The sequence below is a fragment of the Lagopus muta genome, chromosome 4 (assembly GCF_023343835.1).
Source record: "Lagopus muta isolate bLagMut1 chromosome 4, bLagMut1 primary, whole genome shotgun sequence".
In the NCBI taxonomy this organism is placed as follows: Eukaryota; Metazoa; Chordata; class Aves; order Galliformes; family Phasianidae; genus Lagopus; species Lagopus muta.
Genome location: NC_064436.1, coordinates 14,450,386 through 14,476,369, shown reverse-complemented (window position 1 = coordinate 14,476,369; position 25,984 = coordinate 14,450,386). Strand labels below are relative to the sequence as shown.

The window sequence follows — 25,984 nt, the reverse complement described above, 5'->3', positions numbered from 1 at the left end:
GGAGGGGGTCCTCCGGCTCGCCGCGCCGCCCCGCGTGCGGCCGGCTCGCGTGGGGCGCCGCTCTGGGAGCCGCGCGGGGAGGCGCCGGCCGGGAGCTGGCTTTAGTTCCCGCGTTCTCGTGTGTTTTTAATGCCAGAAGCGGAGAAGTTCTTCACAAAGCGCCAACAAGTGCTCCTGCTGCTCTGCCAGATCTGCCAGGGAGGCTGGGGAACGGCTTCTGGGGCCATCCCGTTGTATGGGGATGGTTTTTGTGGGTCTTTCCTTTTTAATTCTTCTTTTCGTTTTGCGTTTTTTAGTCTGCGACTTTCCTCTGAGCAAACAAACAAAAAAAGTCCTGAAACAATAAAGAGAAAGAAACAAAACCCAAATTGTTATAGTGGAGTGTCCTGTGCTTCAATGGAGAAAATAACACTTGTTTTTCACCGGAAAAACAGTGAAAGAAAGTTCTATCCATCAGTGCTGAGTTGTGCTACTCCTAGGTTTACTCTCATACACCGGTGTTTCACACCTGGTGTGCTAATGGGAGAGCAGCTCAGGTGCTGTTTGTTTGCTCAGGCAGTATTGAGACACAGGTGTAGAAGTCAGTTCTGCCCAAACTGCTGGCTGTGTGTTTGCCACTGGCCCTGGTTCCTCTTAACAGCCTGGAAAGCAGAAGGGAATGCGAAGGTAGGCAGTGCCTTATGTATGTGCCTGCTTCTTTTTGAGACAAAACTTTCTGGCAGATGGGAAGAGTCTATTTTAAATGAATATCTCCCTGTCCTAAGCATCTTGTTGTCATTGTAGTTTTAAAAAGGTGTGCGCCTGTGTGTGGGTGGGGAACCAAGGTCTCCATTCAGATGAACTTTTGCTTTTCTTGCTCCAGGAGCCAGAGTTTAGGAAAGGAGTTTTCCTTCTAATCACTGAAGGGAACTGAGCACTGAAGGTGCCGAAGGGATGGTCAGTGCTTTTGTTTGCTTAATGCCCACAGGAGTCGAAAGGCACTGCATCTCCCCCTACTCCGGTGCGGTGATTGCATTTGCTTTTATGTCACTTCCTGGTTTCAGACTTAAATTTGTCCTTTCCCGCTCCACTGTCCTGTTTCTAATAACAGCCCCATTCTGTCTGTTGGCAGCTTCAGGCATGTATGTATCTCGAGAATATATGGTCTTATGCTATTAAAATGACTTTTTTTAGGGTTTAAGTAACTTTTCCTATTCCAGCTTACATCTAGTCAGAGTAATTCCTTTGTTCAGGCTGAACTATCTTTTACTTTTACACTGGCGTCTCTTTGGTAGCAGAGACATTCCTTTATCAGAAGGTATGTGAATTCCACCAGTTTCAGCTTTTAGAGGAGCTTTAGAAAAAGAAGTCATTTATGTCTTCAGACTGACTGTCGGATCAACTTTGCTTCTTCCCACTGCATGTGCACGCGCTGCTTTGAAGAACTTCAGTGGGATTTCTTCTGAGCTGTCAGGAGAGGAGTGTGTGCGGTGGTTTAGGCCTGGTGATGTCATTGAATGAAGTTCTGTCTCTTTAAGGAAACCAAGCATCTTTTAGTCAGCGTTAGTCATGTAGTCTGTGCGAAGTTCAGGCTGCTCTTAGCAAATGTGTTTAATCTTTTTGCTGTTCCTCTTAAGAATGCAGCCACACTGACTGAGTTTACATGCATCGCATTTGAAATAAAAGGGCTGTTAAGACAAAAGAGCTGAAGCAGAGCTGCTCCATCTTTTTCAGATGCTAGTTGTGTGTATCAGGTAATTCCTGAAAGAGAGAATATGAAATGCTTGCAATCTCTCCTGCAAATTCTCTTATGTGATAGAAAGTACTGTAGTTATTTGAAGACACCGAGGGGTGGGTCTGCACTGACACATTCTTGGTGGTCACAGGTCACTGGCTGCTTACCAGGATTGCTTCTACAGACCTGTGACAGCAGGCACTTGAGATATTTGTTTGATGAGGGCTCATACCCGTGAAAGTTTTCAAGTCAGCTGATTGTTAACAAAATTCTTGGTCTTGCGGTTTGGTGGCACAATCACTGGTGCTTCTGGAAGCAGTGCTGGCTTAAACCAAAGGCTGGCTGGGCCCGCTGCCCTGCGGTCACCCTTGTGTGAGCAGCAGCGTGTGCAGCTGGCTGCTTTCCCCAGGGCACCCTGCCCATGCCTGTCCCCTTGTGGCTTTGGCTGCTTCTTTCTGGGCATCCAGCCTCCTGTGGTGGCTTGCTCTCGTGTGAATGGGGCTTGGAGGGAAGAGCAGATATGGTTTATGTAAGTAAACACTTCCACTCGCAGCCCGTATCCCTGAAGTTTATGCTTAAAAAATCCCAATCCCACTCACCCTTCTCCCTTACATTTGAAATAGTGGATATCTTTTGAGAGCTCAACTGAAATGATTCCAATTTGGAAAAATAGGCGTATATACTATAATTTAGGTTACAAGGCCATATGCTTCAAAGTTAAGCAGTATCAGAATAAAAAGGATTTCTGAGTTCAGTCTGGTTTGTGCTCGCTGTGACAAAAAGTACATGATCTCCCTTCTAGGCTGCTTGTCTTTGCAGAAAAAACAAGTCTTGATTCTGCAGTAGCTCTTCACTTTCTCTGCTTGGTGCTCTCAGAAACCATTGAGTGCATTTTTACAAGGGTGAAACAATGTATTATTCTGTAATATCATGTCTTAAGGTATGAGCAGTTATATTCCTTTTCTGCCTCAAGATGTTCAAGATGTCACTGTCAGCTAGAGAGCATGGCATCACAGCTTGGCTGGTAAGAGGAGATGTGAAATACTTCTTATTGTTCCAAACAAATAAGTTTAGCTCAGGTAATCTTTGCATTGTGAGCTGAGGTGGTTGGTTTCTCACCGAAGGATGAGGATTTTGCGTGTGTGCTTTTTCACTGGCAGAATACTGATGTGATTTCAGCAGTAAATGTTCAGTTGCAGATTACCTGTGGGAGCAGGTTTGCTCTCAAACAGCTGTTCCACCCCCTTCTGGGTCCCTCCAAGATGGTCAGTGGTGGACATTGCTATTCAAGCCAGCAAAATTTGTTGAGTTTTCTTGATCAATTGCAAATAGGGTACTGGAATGGAGAGGTGTGGGATGTTCCATCTCTATGCACTATTGCTAGTTTTGCCTCTAACTTTGGAGTTGTACCAGTATGATGCATTTTACAATTCAGTTCACTTGACCTCAGCTTTTAAAATTGTTTTTGGAAAAGAAGAACACAAAGGGCAATTTCTACTTGTGTCTCGGAACACTTTAAAAGTGCTTGTCAGATTTATTAACCCAAATATATTGTTATAATGATTTAAAAAAAAAATAAAAAAAAAATTTCTATTTCTTTCGGAAATTGTTTGATCTCTTTCTGATGGGTCTCCTAAGGCTGCTTTGTAGCCTCTATGGCTACAAAGCCTTGTTACTTCTTGTTACTTGTTACAAAGCCTTGTTACTTCTGATGGTAATAGATGGTTGGTGGCCAATCTGGCCTAGGGTGGATTTAGTTTGTTATTGGCTTGAAATGGGGTAGCTGTCTATAGTAAAGGAACAGTTCTAAGGTGGCTGAGGTTGAATAAAGCCTTCTGTTCAGAGATTGGGCAACTGAAAATGGTCGAAACATGAATGTTTTCAAGTGCTTTCTTTCTTGGAAACATTTCAGTATTTTGGATTAGAACCACGGGTGCTTGAGCAAGTGTTTTTTGGAGACACAGGCCTTTCTTCTCACCCTCTCATCCTCTGAGGGCAGGGCCTGCTGCTGAAGCAGCAGTTTCTACATACAACACCCATCCCCTCACCGGGGTGTGAGAGCCGCCCAGGGGTGGAGCTGAGAGCTCTGGGGGCCTGGAAGAGCACCCTGCAGAGGAGAGAGTTGGAGCTGTGGGATGAGGAATTAGGATTGTATCCTCTAAACTCCTTGTCGGTCTTTGGCAGTGAATCTTGGGTGCTTATATGGCCATGGCCACTGCAGCATCCCGGGTTGATTCAGTCTTGGTTCCTGTTTTTGTGTGTGGATCCTCCTTGAAAATTAGAAATCTGCACTCATTCTAGGATTATTGTTAAGCTTGTTCCTACATTCTGGTTCCCTGACTTTGTGGTCCAATGTTGATGCCTCTCTCTGAAGGAAGTGCTCAGAGGGGAAGCGTTGCTTTGGGTAAATGGAAACGTGGGAGGAGATCTTGCAGCCATACAAGTTACTGGGGGCTTCTCTTGTGTGTTCCTCTTATTGGGATTAGCTGAGATTTGAAATAGATGATGGGGAGCCAACTGCACCATGAGTACTGAGAGTCCACTTTAAATGGAACGAAATATCCCTGAACTCATTAATGCAGCTAAGGTTAGTCAGCTTAGTTTTGTGTTGTGGGTTGTGGCTTTTACTTTGAACTTAAGAATGACAGGAACTGCAAAGCCAAGGTGTGTGTTGTTGACAGTAAGTACTTAACTCTGTCCTCGTTGGAAGAGTGTCCTTATTGCCTGCCTTGGTTCTGGGTTCTCATGGGTACCAGTGAATATTCTAGAAGCACACATTTTGTAGGATAAATCTTTAGCATGTTTTCTTTAAGATGAAATATGACATTTACATCTGCAGTAGCATACAGGATCTGCTTATACTCATTAGGGATTCTGCCTCATTGCAAACGGCGTGTAAGAGGATGTTCTTTTCGATGTAAAATGAAAAGCTGTGTAAGATAGAATGTACATCCTCATAGATCTGCAGGAGTGAAAGCAGTTGCAGCGCTTTCAGAAGTGAACAGGCTACTTCAGGACAAGCTGCTTGCCTTACTGAATGAGCGATAAACCCAAAACACCAGAGGCTGACGCCAATGAGGAAGAAAAGGTTTCGAGCTTTTTTCCAGCTTCCCTTTTTAGGAAAGTAAGCAGCTCAGTGTGTTCCCTGGCGAGTGCAAGCCTTTCAGCATTGTGGCGTTGTTCATGCTTGGGAAGTCTCTCGCTAGCTATTCCAGTAATGTAAAACCTAGCATTTTTATGGATGCGTGCTGTTGGTAACTTTATCATCACCTAGGAGAAGCTGTTTTTTTTTTTTTTTTTTTTTTAAAGAATAATTTCTTCAGTGTTCAAGGTTATAGACACTTAATTGTGGTAACCAAACCTACACCTTTGGATTCTGGTCTTTCTGAAAATACTTTACTAATCTTTTGTGGCAAGTGTGGTCCCATGTAGCTTGGCACCGTTTTCAGTCTCTGTGGTAGATCTGATGCCTACATCCTTGCCTCATCAAATGCTGTACCTTCACAATTTGGTGTTATCTGTGGCTTGAGCTGGAGTCAGATGGTCAGTAAACGTGCAGTTTCCCAGGTATGCCTGTTTCACTTGTTTGCATTTTGTTATTTTAATTCATGCAGTGATACTCAAAGCAAGAGATCTTTTGGGCTTCCACATGGTGTAAGTGGGCTGTGAAACTGAGATCCAGGAGATAACCTTGTCTAAGTTGCTTGGAACATAGTTTTGCCATGGCAATTTCTTCTGTTATTGTCAGGACTGATGAATATATCTTGAGATCTGAGGTGTCCCTGTGGAGTGGGTGGATGACTGATATGACAGGGATCTTCTTCTTTACTGCAGAGTGCAATTATAACAGTTCTTATATATCATGAGGGCATCCTTTAGTCATTGTAAGGCAAAGTCACTGTGTTGGCTTTTTTTCTGCCAGTAAGCTTATGACACCAACAGTGCCATTGTCCAAGTACCTAGATAGCAGGCCTTATTGGGTAGTCTAGCAAGATGGAATTTACAGTAATCATTTTGGTTGGGGCACCCTGTTTGGAAATTGCTTTTCTCCTATCTCAGTGTGCATTGCACACTGGGAAGGAGGGAAGGAGACAGTGATTTAGCCTGTGATGCTTTTCTTCACCTCCTGCCCCCGGCTGGTGACCTGCTGTGTGTTTCGCTATTCTGTGTACCCAGTAAGGGGATGGATACTTAACTGTGTGACAGACCTTTGGTAGAAGGCTGCAGTCACAACTCCGTGCTCAGTTCCCAGCTGGCAGGACTTCCATTGCCAGCTGTGTGACAGACGGAGCTGCTGCCGCAGCTTGTGCACAAAACATGGCAACAACACGCAGGCCTTGTAGCTACGCAGCAGAAATTTGAACTGTGCTTTCATGTTGAGTCTACAGGAAAATGAAGATGTATGTGAAGTAGATTCTACAAATATGTCTTAGTTGGGCAGTGAGCTTACGTGGGTCCTATAGTAGGCAGGTGTCTGAACTTGGTGTTTTCTAACTTGGAATACTCAAATGTTTGCATTAACCACATCAGTTATCTTTGTAGTGGCAGCTCTTAGCCCATTTAGATGTTTAGCTTAGTTTTACATACCTGAGACAGTGCTAAAACTGGAGTGGTTCTTAGACATGGCTGGCTGTAGCAAAACAACTCTGACATTCACAGTTCTTTGTTCTCAGGATGTTCTGTTTCTTTTCAATTTTTGTGTTGAATTCCTAGCTTTATAGCTTATTGCCATGGTGAGTCTTGTAAACCGTTTTGTTATTTGTCCTTTGAATGCTGTTATATCCAACTATTTTGGAACTGAGTAATTCCTGATATGCAGCAGAAAAGAAGTGGGCTGATCTTGAAATAAAATGGAGGGTCAGACTTCAGCTCACGCACCACTGACGTTGGGCTGTGCCTTGCAGGAGCACTGGGTAGCACTCGGCTGACTCAGGAGCACAGGCAGGGGTTCTTGCGTGAAGGGTGGGGGTGGTTGTGCGTCTGTAGGCTGGGGGACTGCATGCTGCGGTTGTGAGCAGGCGATGTAGGAGGTAGGCACAGTCATCCAGCTCATCTGGCGTGTTGTTTACACCGGCTGTGGGAACCTTTCAGAAGGGTGCTGGGAATGACTGGAAAAACAAAGGCTTGCTTGGTGGCACAAAAGAAATGTGAAGGTTTGGATCCTTCGCTCTCCTGTTGTTTGTTTACACTGTGGTGTAGTGGGAACAAAATTAATTGCTGACATGAGGCATGACCTGGTGAAGTCTAAAACAGAGAAAACTTACAATTGGAACCATTTCCTCTTCATAATATTTTTTCCCAGCCATACAAAGGTTGGGGAGTCCTGAGGTGTTTGTTATGTTCACTTGTTCTTCACAGGGGCTATCACGTCACAGTGTATTTAACTTGATCTGTTGTTGTTGGAAAGGATGGTTCCCAAAAGCTGCTCCTACCATCATCCTCTCAGTCCTGGGTTTAATCTGAACTTTTGGTGATTCAATTCAGGAAACTAAAATGGTAGAAAACCAGCAGTGCAAGATGAAGTGAGAAAGGAACTAAAGACTGATAGTGTGATGTGGGATGTGTGCTGGGGCTGGCATGGGATGCAGCTGGTGGGGAGCCTGCTGGATTCCCTGGGTTATCTTAGAATCATAGAATCACAAGTTTGGAAATGACCTATAAAATCATCTAGTCCAACAGTCTTCTCATTACCCTTGCTACCGCAAGCTACTAAACCATATCTTGCAGTTCCTCATCCAGATGTTGTGCCCTGAAACCTCACATCTGTGGTTTGATTTGCTGAAGTGGGTGCGGAAGGTGTGCTGCAACCAAAAGGGCAGATCTGCCTGCCCCCACCCTTTGCTGGGTTCTGTGGTTTGTGCTGTGCACTTCTCAAATCCAGCTGATTATCAGCCAATGTGAATGCTACTGAGTGGCATTGCCCCTTTTAGCAGAAAGCCAAATGGAAGTAGCTAACAATGCTTGTAAGACATGCAGTAATCTGGGGAAGTCTTGTGTGTGTTTCATACTGTATGTGCGTGACAAAAAAAACCCACCTTCAGCTACTACTCCAACTCAACCTACAAAATTAAGTATGCACACTTGATCTTCAAAGGTTTTTTTCCTGCAGTTCTCTTCATATCATGATCACAGCTTTGCCAATCTGGACAAACTAATCCTTTTATTCAGTAGAGCGACACTTAATGCAGTGATCAAAGCTGCAGCATGCAGAAATTTTAGTATTCAGATCTGTAAAACACAAGGGAAACAAATTGCTGAGCGGCAGAGCTATTAAAATCCAGTTTCCTATCGGTTTGTATCCTCGTTCTTCTGCTGTGCTCCTCCCCTGCAATAACTGAGCTCTTGTTGCTGCCCTAATAGCTTCTGTGACCTTGTGATTGCAGATCGTTCTGATCCTGCTGCCTCAGTGTTGCTCCACTCTCCATATGACCTACCAGGTTTTTTGCAGTTTGCTAGCTAGGCTACATGCTGCATGTGCTGTGACTAGAGCAGAGCTATCTGTATGTGTGCTGGCTGTTGCCAAAGAGGATAATAGCAACTTTCAAGAATTCTACTGATGGCAGCATTGAGAATTTAACTTCTGTGCCACTTTGTTAGTTGCCACTTCCAGAAGAGATTCAGGATTTCCTGATGTAATTCACTTAACTTTTGTCTTTCACTCCTTTTCAGAATTGCTTTTTTGGACTGGTATTGGAGTGCCACCAAATAGTTGTCACATATAAAACTTGGATTAGCTCATTTTTCAAGGTCAGTCTTCAAGTTTTTAGAGCTTATTAGGTTATTCAATAAGATATAACCCTTTTTAAAAATCTCTTGGGATTTTAGTTTGCCTTTTTTTTTTTTTCTTCCTTGAACCAAATTTTGGGCTCTAAATAGCTGTTTTATGGAAGCATCTTGTATTAATCATGAATTTCACAGCGATGTCTTACGTTACTTTAGAAATGCTAGCTCTGTAACTTAGTTGAATAAATGGTTCTTATTACACAACTGCAGATGAAGTCCCACATTGGTGTTTTCCCCCTGTATTGTATTTCTCTGTTGCCTCTCCAATTTAGGGTCAGGACACCTGATCTTTGTGATGGTTTTTGGCTTTCCTCAACTCTCACCTTTGTTTGAAACTGTTTTGGATTAATTAGCATTTTGAGCTGTTTCTGACATTGCATCATGTAACCAAGTTTCTACTTTGGATGCTGTTTAAGTGACATCCAACTTTGTTTTTTTTATTGGAGAACTTTTTAATGGGCTCTCAAAGCAGATGCATCATTTTCTGAGTGTTTTGCTAAAATTCATCAAGTCAGTGAGCAGTATGTTCACCCTGGTGTGCAGTGCCTTGTCAGTGGCTCACTGGCATCACCCTTTTTATTTAGTTTGGTCATGTTACCTGAAGACCTTATACTCCCTTCTCTTAATAATAATTAATAATTATTAACAATTTTGCCTGGATGTTTTTGCCTTTTTACCATTTCATACTTGCAGGCCCATGAGCAAGTGAAGTAGTTTTAGTACAGAACACAGGCTTTCGGCTGTTAATGCTCTTCTGTAAGGTAATGGGCCACTTAGTGCTTCTCCTTTGGATGACTCTTCGTTGACATCTAAATAAAACCAACTTTTTTTCCCCGAGATTCGAACTCAGAACTCTGAGATTCGTTTTCCTTAATGACCTTTGGAGACTCGAGGAAAAAAAAAACAACCTGAGAAGTGTTTTTGAAAGTCATTTTTCCCATTATTTCTCCTTAGTTCACTGCTGTTGTGAAGTTCTGCTAACCTAAAAAAAAACACGGTTTCCTTTTCAGAAGCTGTGTTCTGTACACTCTCTGATATCAACCTGTGTGGCTTTTACAAACAATGCTCTCTAAAGAGTAGCTTCAGCTAGCTTGGTAATGGATGAAAGGCTTGTTTGCCCAGCTTTCTCTAAATCGTATTTAACATCTCTTTAAAATAATAGTAAATATTGTTTCAGTTCTCACACTCTAATACTATATATTTTTAGTAAGATGTTGATTTGATCTTTGTAGTACTTACAGGTTACTTTTTCTTCACTTAAAATAAAATGAGAAAATGCTGAATATATTTCATTTTTTTTTTCTCTAAATGTGGTGTTAATGAGAAGTTTATGAGCAATATTCCACTCCCTAAATCAACTAGTTAAATGTTGACAGTTTAAAAACATGTCTGCTCAGGTACGCTGTTTTAGCCTTTGAATTTAGTATTTAGGAAGTCTTGGATGGAGATGAGAGAAAGACATCAAGGTGTGCTGCAGTTGATGGGGAACAAACGTGAGCTGAGAAGTCCCTCCATAATGAATCATGCTGAAATTCCTTCTAGCCTTGTATAGGAACCCAGAAGTTCCCCAATTTGTAAGTGGCCCATCTCAAAAATATTCCTATGTGGATGCGTAGGGAAGTCTTTTTTATGGTGTTTGATACTTTTTATACTTGAGCTGCATTCAGCTCCGGACGTCTCTGAGAAGGGATGGTTTCTGTTGCTTCAGAAAAGCTTGATCAATTTCTCTTCTTTGAACTTGCCCAGTTCTTCATTCTGCAACAAATTCTGCAGGTGTGCTAGCTACTGCCTTGGCAGTGCTTTTAGTTCGAGCGTGGCTCCTACTAGCTTCATTAAGTTGTTGCAGTTGGCTCCTATCCCTTGTTTTTCACATCTCTTGCCTCTACGATAGTCCCTTGAAATTGGTCTTTGGTCTGGAAGAGACCGTCCTTCACATGTGTTTTCTTCTGTACTGAAGTCATTTTGCTGAAGTAGTGTACATCCACAAAAAGGCGCATTTCTGTATTTATTTTCTCACGCTTTATTTTCTTGCTGAAAAGGACCACTGCTTACTGGTGCTTTAAGATAGACATCAGTCCTAGGAACGGCAGCTTGAGCTGAAGTTTAAGCTGTGGGGGATGTTTCCTGAAGAACTGCTTGGCCCTGTGGAAATGACGGGTATCAAAGTAAGGAGGGATTCTTGGCTGTGTTTCAAGGAAACTGCAATTCCTGTAGAGCTGTTCCTGGGTAAAGAACATCACAGGAACTCCTTTGTGTCTTGATGGTATAGATTATGTTTGTGTGTGTGTATATGAAATAATGTTAGATAAAAATTATAACATATAAAAAGCACAGCAAGGTATTTCTGAAATAAGTAATTTCCTATGTTAGCATTACAACAGTTGAACCAGGCAAAGTAAACAAATGTTCAGCCCTTCTAAGTTATATCTTGAAGTCTTAATAGCATGTTAATGGTTTGTATTGTAACAGCAACTTTTTAAAGGCTTTTAAATCATAAGCTTATGTTTTTTTTTATCGTCATAACTGATTGCTATCACGAACAAATCTGACGATGCCTGTGATGCATTTTAACTCTGGTTGAACTTTTTATCGCTGCCATAACCTGTATTGTGAGTATTTTGTTAAATGCAGGTAAACGTAGTTCAGTTAAATTCAGGTCTGATCCTGCAGTCGTTGAACTGTGGACTTGCGTTGTGTCATAGGAATAGCTGTGGAAAGCTGAATGTGAGCATAAATGTTGGCTGTATTGTGAGTTACAGATGTTTGTCGAACTTCTTAGTGACATACTTATGTTGCTTCAGAACAAAATTGATTGTCAGTTTTTCACTGACAATAAAAAGTACTAGGAGCTTTTCATTAGTCCAAGCTTGCATTTATTTGTTTGGAAGAGCATGACGTTGATCTCTGAAGAGCAGGGCTTTCAAGTACGCTTAGGTCACTTACGAACATAAATTCCAGTGACTTTGCACTGTTTGGGGAGCATAACTGAAATGAAGTGGAGGATTAATTTTGCAACTTTAGCACGCTGGAAAGTGCAATTGATGACAAATACCAGGCAGCACATTGTGTTATGGAGGCCTCATTTTTGTGTGAAGCTTTTCAAGCCCAGATGAATGTGTAAGTGTAAAACTTTTTTGAAAGGCTTGGTCAGGCACGGGCTGGGAGAATTAGCACAATGGGGATTCATAACTTAATTAAGCCAGCATTATATGTGAACTTACTTTTAATCACTTTATAGAAGTCGTGCCAATTTATTTTCGAGTAGAGAATAAGAGGAGTGTGGTGTTAACTCCTAGAGTCTGTCTCTGTGGTCAATGTTGTGTTGCTGTTCTCTTCGCCAGTGCGTTGCAGCAGTGCAGTAACACCCAGAAGACTCCAAAGTCCAGGAAGAGCTTTAAGTGAAGAATTTAATGGTTGAAATGTTAAAATTAAGTAAAATTACCTGCTCTTCACTTTTGCTATCAAGTACAATGGTACTTTTTGGCTTCTTGACTACTTACTGATGAATGTTTTGTTTGGCAGCAGCTTGGAGGGCTGCAGAACTTGTTGTATGACTAGTGGTTTCAGCTATCAGTTGTCTTTCTGTGCCTTATCAGGCTGTTTGACAACTGTTTAATTGAGAAGTTTCACAAGCTACTGGAGTGTTATTGTTAGAGTAAGCACTTAATTCCAGAAGAAGGATATACTCTCGTGGCTTGCTGTGGAGAGTCACAGTGTAGGGGGGAAGGATGCTATCACTTTTCTAGATAGCGTGCTTGTTTATTTTGTAAATAGAGATGATTTTTTCTGAACATCCAAGGACAGAACCTTGACTAATTGTAGGTATCTCTGTGGGGACAAATGTTTTATTATCATTCTGTTACAAGAACTTTTGCTGAGAACTCGAATGCTCCGTTCAGAGTAACAAATCAGAATCTTGTCCCTGTGAAATTGCAGAAGATGAAGCTTTTAAACTTGCTTGATTTGTTCTCACTCGAGTAGTCCTGTATGTTACAACAGGTAATTGTCGTTATGCTTGACAGAGAAGCAGGTGAGATACTGTAGCATGAGAGTGACTTAAGGTTGCTCCTGCAGAGGCTTGCTGCTAGGACAGTAGGCACGGTGCTGCCCTAAGAATGAGTAATAATGGATAGACATTTTTTAACCCCCTGGATCTTGTTTTGTTTTATCTGCGTTAATGTTTTATACTGCTGCGATATTTCACTGTTGGTAAAAATTAATTTCACTTATTCTAAGGATAGCAGTTTAGAAGGGTTAATGACTTTTTTTTTTTTGCCTAGCTGATGGTGACTGGATGAGAAGTTGCTTTTTTGTTTTTCTTTTGTCCCTGACTAATTGCAAACCAATGGAGCTGACTTGTTAATGAAGCAAGTTTAGAAATTGCGAGTGAGGGAGGAAACTTCACTTAAATTCTCATAAAGGGTTGCTGATACTGTGTTGCTAAATTTATTAGGGCAAGTTGAGGGTCTTGCTTGGAAAAGGTTTGGCTGTAGTTACGTTGCAGCTGGTTATTGAGAACAGTAAAAGCTGCTGAGCACCAAGGAATTAAGTTCAAACTTGACTTCAGTTTAATTGAGAGCCAGGGACACAAGTGCTTCTTCCTGTGTCTTCTGTTCGTGAAATCCAAATGAGTCTTTGGATTTAAGCTGAGTGTGTCCCTTGTTTTTTCAATCCAGAATTACAATGCTTGTGTTGATTACAGTAGGTTTATCAACATAGCATAGGAAGCTTTAAATAAATCATGAGTATTATAAATTTAGAGGTTTTGGTGGTGTGAGGGAGGGGGAATACCTTGACTAGGGACCCTAAGCTTTTTCTGTTTGTAAAAAAAAAAAAAAAAAAAAAAAAAAAAGGCATGGAACTTGGTGCTGCTGTTACTGCACTTAGAAAGTTAGTGTGGAGGGGTTTTGTGTCATCACTGTAAGGAAATGGACAAGATGACAGATCCTAGGACTTCTGAGTATGAGGGTTTTTTTTTTTTTTTTAAGCATAGTTAAATGAATTCTATGAGGTTTCTGATGTTTCATAGACTAACAAAAGGTTGCTTTATTAGTAGCTTTAATGAACAAATCGCTTTATTGGCTTAGACATACTGGTTGCTTTGTCGGCCCAACCAGCTATGGGTTCTTGTTTCAATTCACCATTGTGCCGGAGTAGAGAAGTGATAGCCATTGACCTTCTGTTAAAGCACAATAAAAAGTTTTTTGTGAAGAAGAAAAGTGTGCAGGGAAAAATTGGAAAGCAGTTTTCTGACTTGAGTTCAGCAACACAAAAACCAAGAGACAGTGTGCCTCTGCTGTTCTTTTTCTCGCGGGGCGGCTCAGTACAGTGAACTGCCTGAAACAAGAAAACCTGAGACTGACTTTGTGAAGGCTGTTTTTCATGGAACTGGTGTATGAAGTAAGAAGGAATTTTTATTGTAGCTGTAAGGAAGCATATCAAGCAGGTATTAGTTTAAACCTGAATGGAAGGTGTGTTAGCTTACAGAAAGAAATATTTTTTAGATTTTTTTTCCCTCCCATATTGATTGCTTGGTTTGTTTGTCAAATGTTTAACATGTGACTTAACCATAGCCTTTGATTAAATGACCATATTTTATCTCTTGAAGTAGTCCCTAAGAATTTGGTTAAATGAACAAATAATTTCTTTTTTTCTTCATGGCTGTATGAGTAAGACAGAGGAAATTTGTTAGGTTCTTTAAACATATGTTAAAGGCAATTATTTCCTGAAGTTGATGCCTAGGTAATGGAAAGATGCTAAATCAGGCAGGTTGGCATTGCATCCCCAAGTTTGCGCTTTACGAGATTGTTTTAGAAACATTTTACTTGCAGAAGATGCTCATCTTCCTGTAACCAGAATGGCATTCACATTGAAGCTGGGGATTCAGATAGGTTTGCTGAGTGTATTTACATTATGGAACACGTGAAGTTATAATCACGATTAAAAGGATTAAGTATTTTCTTTTTAATGAGTGTACTCGACAAGAATAATTTATTGTTCTCTGAGGTTCTTGTACACTTTCTGGCTTATAGGTTTGCACTGCAGTGCCTACATTTGGTAGGAGCAGCCGCTGGGATTTATTTAACACTTGGGTTCTGCTTGGAGACTTGTTGTAGGGATCCTGTTTTATGTTTAGGGTGGTTATGACATGTTGGGCCTAGTTTGCAGTGGTTTCTATTTGTATTACAATAGGGTGTTTAAATCCCTACTTTTAGGAAGCAGATTCATGCCCTTATCTGTTCTCAATTTCTCTAGGAAGCAAGTTTTCCCTATGACCGTTTACCTGGGGGAAGACTATGTCAAACTAAGAAATTGCTCTTGCATAAATGTATCTAGATCTTGTTTTTGAGGCAATTGTTCCTTATAAACTTCAAGTTAGGAATGAGACGGAGGAAAAACAAGTACGCTGTGTGTACTGCGTCACCCGGTCTGTTTGGAGAGGAACTACTTGCTATGTTCTGGTTAGCTGCTGTATCTTGGTGCTATTTAGAGGAAGTAACTTTTTACTTCCTCAAACTGTATTTTCTTTGGAATCTTGTAGCATCAGAAGATTGTTTATGTGAAACCTGCATATTTGTACATCAAGGAAACTTTCATTTTTCCCTTTCTGTGAGGAAAATGACAAGAATTCTTCGCTGCCACCACACCAAGCGGTGTCTTCTTTCCTAAGTGTCTTGTTTATTACTTCCCTCATTTTTCATCTTTGTTTCTGTGGTCTTTCTGCATGTGCTAGGAGATTTGTTTTGCCCTCTATTGCATTTGTTATATTCTTAGTGAAATCTCTGTATTTCCTTCTGGCTACATCTTTTTTTTCTTTTTCTCCCAGTTTACCAGTTCTGCTTTCCCACTCTTATTATACTTTTTAATGCCTCAGTAGTTTTGTATGTCTTCAAAACAATTGTTTTCTTTGCAATCTAGAAAAAAATTGAGCTAATTTTGAAGAAGCTCCCCCTTCAGAGGCTGTATTAGCACGTGTGTCTGGCAGGCAGTCACAGAGGTTCCACAGCAACCGCTTACCACCGAGTCCTCTACCTCAGCTCACCCACATATGCACCTGAAAAGTAAGTTATGCCTGAAGAGCTGTTTAGAACAAATTAAAGCGTACAAGGTTTTTGGTGGCTTAGTGGGTACTATGAAAATTGTATGAGAGCAGTCAACATGGAAATGCATTTCAGAAGCTGCAGTTAGCAGCACATTCATAAAGTCTTAAATGTCTCAAGAATTAAGTAGTGAAATGGAGGAGGTTGTGTTATAAATTATTATACTACTTAATCCTTCCTCTTAATACATGGAAACTTATGTTGGAGTAGGTTGTTGTTGGGAACTGGTTTTGAGGTTGTGTTGATACTGTGATGTTTGGACCATGTGTAACTTGTGTGTGTGATCAGAACTGATGCCAGCTGTATGTGTCCAGGGAAAGTGGTGCAGTTTACCCTGAAAGATGGTAGAAATAAGTAAACAAAGTGCAATTGCAGTTCTGTCCAGAACTCTGCTGTAGTTAGCTTTTTCATCATATATTTCTTCATTAGTGTCAAGTTCCTAAATACCCGTGTCAGTAAATGTTTATTAGTTCACTAACTACATTTACATGTGCCTTCTTTCTTCAGTGACTTTTTTTTCCTTTAAATCAGCAGCTGTATGCAGTACAGAATCTTCAGCAGGGAGAGTGCATTTCTTGTTTGTCTTAAATAACAAAAAGATGTGTACGTGAGAAGACTATGTCTTCAGAAGAATAAAATACTATCTTCAATAACATTTTTGAATGTTACATAGAAACCTATTGCAAGAAAAGTCCCAGCAGTGGCTTAACATTTTACCTTGAAATCTGTATGACAAATGATTAGACGTTACTAGCTTATACTGGAAAATGTGGAAGAATTTTCACTCTGATTCTCTCCCCTAATTACCTTCAAGGTTATTATCAGAACCAAAATTTCTGAAAGTGACCCTGCATCTGGGCCCTGCAGAGCAAGGGATGGGAAGCTTACATACTAATGAAACTTTACCATCCTATAGTAAACATTTACTCTGCTCCCCAGTACAGTCAACTAAATCTGTGGATTTCACACCAGAATGTAGGTACTCCTTTGAGTTCACTAGGCATTCTTATGGAAGTAAAGGGAAGGCTATGCACTAGAGTGAATTCACATCTATGGATGGGAAAGGACCTTGCAGGCGCACCGTGAATCAAGATGAACTTGGTAGGTGGTTTTTACCAAAGTAAGCCTAAGAAGACCTTCAGAAGATAAATATGGATCTTTCAAATATGGGATTCTGCCACCTGTCGTGGGCTGAAGAGATTTGTTTTGTGCAGTGTGGTGAACTCTTTAACTCGTTGATATATCACAGGTATTATTTTTCCATTATCCTTGAGAAATCTTTCTCCATATCATAGTTTACTGACCACCCAGGGGCAAGAGTGGTTCTTTACCTTTTTGAGATCTTGAGGTTTTCCACGCGTGATCTTGTCAGGTGCATCAGTTTGGCTAATGAAGGTGTGTTTTTTTTAACTTGACAGCACCTGTGCTTTTAATGCTGTTCCAATCAAAGTTGCTGATGTAGAAAGCTCAATTGAATTTAATTTGTGCAGAATGTTAACATGGCTTGAATTACGTAGTTGAGTCTAGTACTATCTTAAGGGAGTCTCTGGCTTATTCCGTTGACCTAGGGCTTCTGTCTTCATCACTCCCTCACTAATCGTAAGTTATTTTTAACTCATGTAGTGGCCTTTTTTTTTCATCAGTGCTTTGGGGTGAACTTATAGTTTTCCCGGCTATCATGCCATGCTCCATCCACATTTCTTATTTTTAGCTTCTACCACTGATGTCTCTTTTATTTAAGAGCATAATATTACTCTTTCTATGCATCATCTTCTGTAAAATAACAACACTTAGCCACATCTGCAAAATGTTTTGATGCAGTTGGGTCAACACTCTTGAGCATGCTTTGATTTGTTTTGGAGGGGGTCGCAGTCTATGATGATGATAATATTGGTTTATTTCTTTGTGGAAAAGAAGCAGCAGCAGTAGCTCAGCACACTCTGTTCAAGTGGCAGTCTGTAACTTCTAGGGTATTCTTGAGGTAATGTTGCCATTAATATGTGTTCATTGTTTAGTGGGAGCTGTGACTTAAATAAGTTGCAATTAATTTTGCTGGACATGAGATGTTTTAATAGAAACAGGGAGTTACATTAATTACTTTAATGCTTGTGGGAGTGTTTTAGCAGGTGCTAAATCTGTCCTGTATGTATTGTTCAAAACCCACTTAGTGAAATATAATGTTTTCCTGTAATGTACAAAATACCCAAGACAGACCCACGGACTTGAAATGAAAAGCTCCTCTGCTTAATGGTCCACATCTTATGTTTTTTTCACTCTCATGGAAACGGCTTACTGCTATAGTTGCTGCATTAATCCATAATCCAATAAAGGGGATTTATTTGAGGGGTTGAAGGCAGAGAGAAGAAAAAGACTGTCTTTATAGTGCACTGTGAGCAATAGTTATGGTAAAAATAGGATAGAGCTCTTGAATAGCTTCACGTTTGCGTTTCTTCATGTGTTTCCGTATGAGAGATTTGCACACTGAAGTTTCCCAGTAACAGAGATAAGCAAGTACCTTCCTTCTCTTCCCTTGCTCCTCAAGGAAAAAGATCACACCAAGAAACCAAACAATTCACTTCTCCTCCCCTAAAAGTTGTTCTATATACTTCAGCTGTTACGAATACGAGGATAACTGTGTTTATGTTTATATCTGTACGCTTGGTCTGTGTGCTGCATTAAATATCACTTGCTAAATGGCTGGTGGCCCTTCAGCTTTGGTACCATGTCAGTCCCAGTGTACAATTCTAGTGCAGTACAGGTAGCGCTCTTCTGATAATGCATGCAGACGTGCAAGGCTCTTCTGAAATTAAACATGGCATAGATATGTCTAGTGGTGAAGTTTCCACATAACTTGTATATAATAACATGCTTGAATTGAAGTTGCTCCAGATTGAAAAGAATGCGTATGAGCTGTTTGTAGCTGTGACTGAAGAAAGGGTGGCATATTCTGCATGTGAATTTTCAGGTCTTGAAAATAAAACAAAAAGGAGGAATGCATCTGTTCTTCATAGAACTATGCAATGGCTTAGGTTGTAAGGGAACCCGAGGATCATTATATTCCAACCCCTCAGCCACAGGCAGAGCTGCCAGCCGCTAGATCAAGTACTGGATCAGATTGCTCAGTGCCCCATACAACCTGGCTTTAAGCACCTCCATGGATGGGGCATCCATGGTGTCTCCGGGCAGTTTTCTTACTAACATTGACAAATATTTACTGAAAGTTCCATTGACAGTTTGGTTCCTCCAAGGGTATCCTGACATGCATCGTTAGAAGTTCTCATTCTGATATGTTATTGCCAGTATAGCACAATTTTCTTTCCTTCAAAATAAACTAAGACCTCGGTGAATCTTCCTCTGCAATTGTTAGTGCCTAACTTTCTTTTGAAGATGGCTTGACTCCTAAGAATTGTTAAATGCCCTGTCTGGATTTTGTAAATCGCTCTCTGTAAGAGAATATTCATTCATGATTTGAGAATGCTACTTGTTTCTTAAGTCTGAAATTAATTTCAGAAAACAGACAAGACGGCATTAATTTTTAATGCTTGAAAGTTTTCTTAGAATTACTGTTGAATGAACTAGTGCTTTACTCTAATTTTCAGAGTGTGATTTAGATGTGAGTAATGGTACTGTGCTTTCAGGGGTAGATGTACAAGTCTAGGAACCACTTGGTACTCAGACACACATGAGTTCCTGTGGGCCAAACGAATTGGAAAGAGGTATTGAACATGTTTAGGTTAAGACCTCTGAATTATAGGCCTAAACTTTGGCTTGGGCAGCTGCCATCCTGTGATACAATCATAGCCTTAAATTGTCTGTAAAATAGTCTATGGACTGCAAAGAGAAGTTTGTAAACATCACCAGAGTGTAACCCATGAAGTGTGGTCTGCTTGGAATTGGCAACAGAAGTCAGAAAAACTGCTGTAATCATCTAGGAGATCTTGAACAAAAGTGAGAGGGAGGGACAAAAATTACTCTGGCAAGTGCAAGTCCTTTCAAGTTGATGCGTTAGGTGGCAGCAAATGGCACAAGGAGCTTGGCATCCATCTCCAGGTTACAGAGCAGGAGGTAGTAGGCAAATCCTGTGTTCTGGCCTGTAGCCCCTCATTCCAGTCTTTGCTGACTGTAGTCTGGTGGCTTCTAAAAATAATCTGTGTTAGAGATGCTCCTGCTAACACTGCAGAGTGTGGGATCTTTGTGCTTGGTGGGGGTAGAATTGCAGTTCATGAGCAATTGAGGCAAGGTGCAGGAACAACCCATGTCTTGGAGGACATAGCTTTCTAAAGCATTTGGATCTGCTTCTGGTGCTCATCAGCTGGGTGATACATTGTTTCTCCTAAATTTGGATTTTGCAGATCTTTGCGTAACCATTGTGTGAACTTCAGCAGCAGCCAGCAGAAGGATCTAACATTAGGAAGTATTTGCTTTTTTCTTTTGTTTCGACCTAGGGAATATGTATGAATGACATGCTTTATTTTTTTTGGAAAGGTTCCTCCGATTAGGTTTTTTTCTACAATTCTACTTCAGCTATCTTTTTCCTTAAAAATAAATACACAGCTAATGAGTTTATTTTAAGTCAGTTTCATTTTTACCCTTTATTCTTGTACTTCTCTATCTGTGTGGTGGTTGGTAGGTGAGAGAGTACTGTATTCCATTTAAGTATTCTTCTCTGTTTGCTCTGACTGCTGATATTTTTATAAAGACAGATATAAAATTTTGTTACTGGAATTGGAAGTATAAAAGCAAACAGGCTTTCCATTATTTCTCATTAACCTAAGAACTAAACTTGAACTGATAGCGAAGTTAGAAATAATCATCATATCTCAGTTATGGGAATCAGGTAAGGTCATTAGAGACTGAAGGTCATTAGAGGCTGAAAGGTGCCTGTTGTCTTCATCGATCTTGTTTCTTTGACTGGATTTGCTTACTGTAATGGAAATGTTAAGTCATGGCCTGAAGCAGAGATTGAGCACCTGGTGGGCCAACCCAGGGGAGCTCAGGTGCATGCAATGTACCTGAGTGAGCAGAAGGGATGGAGGCAAGATCCATCCCTTCCTGGACCTCATTTAATGGCTGGCAGTGGAGGTGAGGGTGTCTTGCTGGATATCCCTGCCTACCTGAGGCCTTCCAAAGGTAAGCAGCTTTATTTCCTTTGTTTCTGTGTCTACAGCTGCTGTATTTGTGCTTGTCCTCATCTGCTGTAGCCTGAGTCTTTGCCACCTCGCTATTATCACTGCACTTTCCATCTCATTATAGCATTACACTTATATCCTAGCAAGACTTTGTCTCTTTCTCTTTTTTGAGGCGTATAATGAAACCTCAGATTATTGAAATTATTGGCATGGATTAGAAAGGTAGTGCTTTACCCAGTTAAAATATAAGGGTTAACATAGTGGATGTATTATTTTCTTCCTAAATCCTAAAATCATAAAAATATTTTTTTAGATGGTTACAGAAATGAAAGCTCTTAAAAGTTAATTTAGCAATACTGCCTGCGCATCTTGGCACCTACACAGATTTAGATCTCAGTCTGAACGTGTTATTTCTTTCAGTTTACGAGAGTATTGCACATTGTATGGCTTTTTGCAAATTAATGAGCGCCCAAGACATCTTCTCCTTCAGAGTAGTTTCAAAGTCAGCTGATTTCTCATCCGTGAGAAGTCATGTATATCTAAATACATGGACCAAGTCTTTCATCCACTTGGTTATGTGTATATGGAAGAATGACAGGTAGAGTACAGTGGTCAAGACTAGTTAGTATATCTCAGTCTTTCACTGTTTGCTGCATATCCTAATTAATGAAGAAAAATGTTTGCTGCCTGAGAGTGCCTTTTGGTCTTAGATAGGAGTCTGTAATATACTGGAGAATTTCTTGACAGTTATTCACCTCAGGGACACTGCTGGAAAGTGAAATGTATCCTGTCTTCTGGTATAAGGTAAGTAAACAGAATTGCTAGTTTAAATTGACTATTCAAAGAATTTGAAAGAATCCAGAGATTTTTAAAGATGTGCTCTGACACCATATTTTTTGATCTTATGCAAAATAAACATAAAATTAAGAAAGGGTTGCTATTTAATATCAGAAATGGATTGCTAGGCTTTTGATTAATAGTTTCAGTAGAAAATTTGGCATCCTGTATCTTTTGATAACACAGATTGCAATTACTATGAATTTAGCTGCTTCTTCCCAGGTATCTGCATTTATATTTATCTGGGAGTTTCTGTCTTTGTAAGTTGTGGTTTGAAAATAGGTATGGGGAGTACTACCATAAAACAGTAATAGAGATTAAACTTGGCTAGCTTTACATGCCTCGTTCAATGTGTAAGCTGCTAAAAGATTGTTATACAGAGCTATTACTAAGTCTGCTGTAGTTTGTCCTTAGTCTCAGGAAAGATAACTTCAATACACTCTCTGAAAGCATGTTTTAAAAGTAAATGGCGTGGTATTTGTATGTACTCTTTCTTTTTACTCTTTCTCCCAGTGGCAAAATGGAATTGTTGGGTGAGTAGTTTGATTGAGTGAGTTGACGCTGTTTGATATAATCATGAATTATTCATGGCAGATGGTATCCTTCAAAGTTTGTAACTCCAGCTCTTTAAAAAGAAAAGTAAAAAAAACCCACACCATGAAAAGCTTCAATCGTATATGCGTATGTGTAATTATCTGCAGCTGAGATATCATGGGTAGTTGCAGACAAATCTTGAGTGACCTCTTGATGAGACCAGAAGATCAAAATTAAATGCTTTGTTAATCACCTCTTAACATCTTGTGTTTGATTGTGTGAAGCTGATTAAAGAATACATAGAATTGATTAGTTTTTTCCCTTGGCTGATGGATCAGGAGGCTATTGGAAATTCTTTCAATAGAAAACAGAGAAAGTAAACAGATTATGCATAGGCTGTTTTATTTCTTAATGTTTCTACCAGAGTTGTTCTAGTCCTGTCAACATCTCTAACTTGTTTTAGGTCTGTTCAATAGCCTCCATCTTTCAAACAAGACAAACTTAATGGTGTACTTTTTGCCTCACTCCTTCATTATATTTTTCATTTGGGCAGCTAGTGATTAAAACATAAATAACTGTTAATCTTTCACACTTGCTATAGCTGAAATTTTGCTCTGTTTGTAAACATATCTTTAAATTATTCTCATTGTAGCTTTGCATGTACTTTTGCTGTGGCACATGTGCTTTTCATGGCTGCTCAAGTCACTTCATTTTATTTTGCACATGCAGACTTCCGTTCACTTCAGTAGAATTAAACCTATATAACCATAAATAATTAATTTGGATTATATTGGAAAAGCCCTTTGAGTTTTGATTTGAAGATTTTATGGCTGTATGTGTGTAACTGAGGACCTAATTGGGACTTAGCACTTCTACTGTTTCGTATGAAACCAGGAAGTGTATATCAGTGTTCCCTTTCTTGTCTTGGTTACCCTCTCTAGTAATTAACATCCACTTTGATCTAAAATTTCAGAAAATGCACAGGAATTATTCAGCAGTCTCATTTCTTCGTCTTTTTAGAAAATGAAAAAAAGACACTGCTAATAACTCAGATTCAGCTCTAAATCTCCAGCTGAATCCTAGGTCATCTTGACAGCAGAATCCTCGAACAGTTCATTCCCTTCCTGTCTGTCCCCTTGGATGTGTACCAGTACTGCTGAGATGAAAGTTTTGGATACCATGAAGATATTCATATTAGTTTGGGTTTTGGATCAGAAGATCTGAAAAATAGGCAACTCAGATCTTATGCCCACTTTTTTTTTTTAATTCTGTCACCGGTCTTGCACTTAAACATTCTTCTGCTTCTGATAGAACTTTAAGCATTCTTTTAGTCTATGGCACATGAATTTTCCTGCTAACAATTTTGCAGCCACAGAGGCTGTCTGTGCTTGCAACTTAGCTTTGTTGTATTGAGAGTTAACTACTGTATTTGTATATGATCTTTCTGAAGCAGTGTCAACTGTGACTTGGGTAATAGAAGAGTCTTTGTAAAGCAATTTAATTTTGATATTTGAGTTTATCATCCATTCTTCCTAAGTTTTGCAATAGTTGTCTTGTGACCTTTTGGTAATGGTTAGTTAAAAAAAAAAATAAAAAAAATTGCATAACTTCTTCTCCAGCCTCTTCCTTGTTCTGTCGTATGCCAGTAGTGAAATTGATTGGCAAGATGCTATGTAGTGAGCTGATGAAGGAGGAGAAAAACCAGCAGACGTTCCTGTAGATACTTGCAAATACTGGGTTCTGAAGTTAGCTCTGCTAACTTGAATAGTGCTATTGATGTTTATAGTGAATTGTTGTTATTTAAATCAGTTCTTCAAAACCAAGTGAGTTCTGTTTCAAGAAGCTACCCTGGCTTTGAACCCCAGCTGTGTGACAGGTCTGCCGGAGGCCGCTGCTGAGCAGACGGTGCTCCCGCGTTCCCGCCCGTCTCCTGAGGTGCGGCACCGGCGCGTCGCAGCACGTGAGAGCGCGGAAGGTGTGAGGAGGTAGCAAGGCTGGGAATAGTTGTACTGGGAGGCTGAGAAGTACCTCGGCGAGGGACAAGAAGGGCACAGGTTGGTGACCGGCGCTAAGCGGCGTCCAGTTCACCTCTCCGGAGGGAGAGCGACGATTTGGAATCGCGTGTGGCCGCAGCTCCCCCCAGTGGTAGGTCTGTCGCAGTTCCCGTAAGGCGCTGCCAGACCGAGCGCTGTCCTGTGAAGAACCGTCATCCCCGCTCCTGCCTTTGTAGGACGCTGTGCCTGAGTGATAGGGCAGGAGTAAGGAACTGCCTGTACGTTTGTAGCAGCCCAGCACACGGGAACATCGATGAGGTGTGCTCCCTCCTTCAGCATTCCTTCATGTTGTCTCAATACAAGTTTGAAAAATAGCATCTCTACAGATAGAGTAACTGCTGTTGTTGTCTTGCACGTGCCATCATCCTGGCTGCTCCTGCAGAAAATCTGAGAGATTCTTGTTGTATCCACACAGTTAAACCTCTCATCACAGCTCTCATCGTCTGGCATCGTGACTGCTGCAGCATCCTTTTATCACATCTTCACAGATGCTCTTGCTGTATCCACTCAAACTATTGCTGCATGCTGGTATATTTTTTTAATATTTTCTTTTCTTGTATATCAATCTATTTCCAGAATGTTTGGGCAATACTTGAAGGAGTCAGTGTAGGAAGTGGCATGACACTATTGGTACCAACTCTCTTTGGCTTTGTGGCAATCTATACAACTTAGAAATCCTGCATTTCTAATTACACAGGCTGTTGCATTTGCATTTATTGAGTTCTGTTTTGGTTCTGCTTATGGTATTCTCTGTTTCGTAAGTCTTAAACTGGTAAGGATCTATATGTAGATCTTGTACTACAAAATGCAAACATCTCCTATGTCCTTAGAGATTTTCAAGACCTGACTGGACAAAAGCCCAAGCAATTTGGTTGGAATTCAGTATTGGCTGTGATTTGAATAGAAGGTTGAATTAAAGACCTCCTGGGATCACTGAAGTCTGAGTAATTCTTTTTTTTTTTCTTTTTTTGGTCCTTCTGTGGGTAGAATTAAAATTTGACTCTACAATCACTGTAAGTACCACAACTTGAGTGCTGGAGGACTGAGTGGAGAGACAAGTACCCAGGTGCCAAACATATGTATTAAAAATACCCTGCATCCTGTTTTTTTGTTTTGTGTGAAATGCTAATCTCTGCTTCAGTGTACATGTGCAGCACAGGAGAAGCCTTCTGGCTCTGTGAGGATGTACATAGCCCCTATTCTCTGTGGTATAATAAAACTTGGGGCTTGAGCATTGCTAGTGATGTGTGTATCACTGCTTCCTTTTCCCTCTGGCAGAAATGCTGTTTACACATTCTCAAAAAACTTCTATGTTGTCGTCTTATTTTGGTGATCAGTGGTCAATCATTGCAGGAATAAGACCAGTAATAGTTTATTTTATGATCTTGTTAATCTTCTGTGGTAAAAGAAAGCAATGACAAATTTGTGTAAGAAATATGAGAAGGACTTTTAAATACTAAGTATTACTGACTGATGTTTAAAAGCAAGAAAGCCATTTATTTCTAAACGTTTTCTTTAATTTCACAGGCAAAAAATCAAGTATCAGTCTATATACAGTTCATGTACTGTGTATTAGTATACTGTTTCACAGTGTACAATGACTGTTTTTCTGATCCTCCTTTCAGTTTTATGGACTCGTGAAGTGATTTGGATTAGGAGGGATTTTGGAGAGAGGGTCGTTATCCAACCCCCAACTCAAAGCAGGACCATCTTAGAGATTTTTGGGTATCTTCTCGGATGGATGCTCCACAGCTTCACTAGATGACTAGCTTCAATATTAGATTGCTGTAATGTGAAGCTTCATTTTAAGAATATAGGATTTCTGTTGTTTCA

General features: G+C 40.3%; 1 protein-coding gene across 2 annotated transcripts in view; it reads left to right on the top strand.

The window, feature by feature from the left end:
• Nucleotides 1-25,984, top strand: part of FBXW7 (F-box and WD repeat domain containing 7) — a 157,496-nt gene that overhangs the window by 227 nt on the left and 131,285 nt on the right. The window contains exon 1 of one of the 2 annotated variants that reach the window (XM_048943051.1): nucleotides 15,540-15,558. The exons of the other annotated variant lie outside the window; for it this stretch is intronic. The gene's annotated coding sequence lies outside the window, so the exon portion shown is untranslated. Of the gene's footprint in view, nucleotides 1-15,539; nucleotides 15,559-25,984 lie in introns of those variants that run through there. 2 annotated transcript variants of the gene reach the window in all.